Source organism: Austrofundulus limnaeus, unplaced genomic scaffold (assembly GCF_001266775.1).
Source record: "Austrofundulus limnaeus strain Quisiro unplaced genomic scaffold, Austrofundulus_limnaeus-1.0 Scaffold150, whole genome shotgun sequence".
Lineage (NCBI taxonomy): Eukaryota > Metazoa > Chordata > Actinopteri > Cyprinodontiformes > Rivulidae > Austrofundulus > Austrofundulus limnaeus.
This window is the reverse complement of record NW_013952552.1, coordinates 494,055-495,876: the sequence shown is the minus strand read 5'-3', so window position 1 is coordinate 495,876 and position 1,822 is coordinate 494,055.

Sequence of the window (1,822 nt, the reverse complement as noted above, 5' to 3'; positions counted from 1 at the left end):
ATCGGTATATGTACACACGGGGAGCTGCAACAAGCACTATTCTTAGCCTTAAGTTCATGATTAGTAATTTGTATTTTTGGAACGTTTCAGTTTTTGTTTAATCTGTATTAAGTTCATCAAGAAAAAAATAGTCCAACTGCTGTCATGCTTTTCTTTTTTAGTCTGTGACTTTAATATATTTAGGTGAAAGACAGTTTGTTCAACATAATAAGTCCAAATGTAATTTATTTTTACTTCTATTGAACAAAGTCTGTAACCCTGCTGCTTGTTTAAAGGGGTTGTTTTATTGTTTTTACTCGTTTCAGCTCATTAAGTACAAATTACTTGTGTTTTACATTCCTACTGACTGTTTTCCAAATCATACAATAAGAACTGAGTTCCCAACCTACAGACAGGTGGGAATTAAATTTTCATTTAAAAATTGACTGAGAAAAGTTTTGTTTTAATTAGTCTGTAACTTTGAGTAAAGGTCTCCTTTACATCTTTGGCAAATGTCTTTTGTGTGTGTGTGTGTGTGTGTGTGTGTGGTGACATGATCAAGGAAAAAGATTAATTGGAAAATGAAAAAAATAACAGAGGGATTTGAGTTTTGGAAGTTCAATAGCAAATGTAGGCAAAAAAAAGATTTTGTAGGACAATATTCATTTTGATAACAGCTGGTAAAGTTAATGTGTTCTTTTTAATAGAACCACAACAAGTCTGTTTTGGAGGTTATGTAACCTAAGTAAGTTGATTTGTGAACTTGTATTGCTCAGTGAACACAGGGTTGCCAACTGTCCCATATTAACTGGGATGTCCCCTATTTTCAGCCAAATTGAAGTGCACCATATGGAATGCTCTTTTTCCTGTATTCCAGCTGCAGCCTGCAATCAGAGCAGTCATGTTATTGCAGGCAGGTATTTGTATAGTGTCGCAAGCTGATGGGGGACCCAGAGGAACGGTACCGAAGTGGCCAAATACAACAACCATATAAAAACACTAAGGGCACTGAAGTGACTGTCAAACTCGTGTTACCCCCTTAAGGGGCCCTGTGACAGAAACTCAGACTCAGACAGCTTCATTAGCTTGTTTACTGAGCTTTAACACAATCTACTTGTTAGCATGTTGATTCTAAAGTAGTTCTGCAACCAGAGCTGGTAAAATAATTATTTGATGTGCTTGTTTAGTTCAGTGTTTATATTTGAATCTGCCTCTATTCGCCTGCTCCGGTGGAGCGTGTATTTATAGAATGAAGTGAAATGCTGGAAGTATCAATTCAGTAACTTTTAGCATTGATACTATCCAAGAGAGACAGACATTGCATATTTCTGTAGATTATCAGTCATCCGGGAAATGGAAATATAAAAAAACAAAAATTAAGCAATTGGACTTCTGTTCTGTAGCTGAAGATGTGTGGAGGTACAACATTTATCTGCATGACATCTGATTTGGGGCCCACCCAAGACCCATCATAAACCGATATGGGCAAACACACTTGGGGCCACCATGGAAATTGAGGACAAAAATAGCCGGGGCCCAGTTGGGTTGCCCAAATGGGCTCCAAATACAGTAATAGCCCAGCCACTCCACATTTGGGCCCCACATGTGTGTGTTGGCTGGGGAGGTTCACTTCACACGAGTGTTTAGACTGCAGTCATTTTGAAAACATTAGTTATGTATTTGTTTTAGTACAAAACATTGAAGAGACCTGGGACACATTTGAAAAAAATCAGATTTGTCACCTTCAAATTGTCGGGAATCTGATTTTGGTCACATTTGAACATAGCCTATAGGTTGTTGTTAGTGTGGTGGGTGAACTTATTTTAATACTAATTATATATAT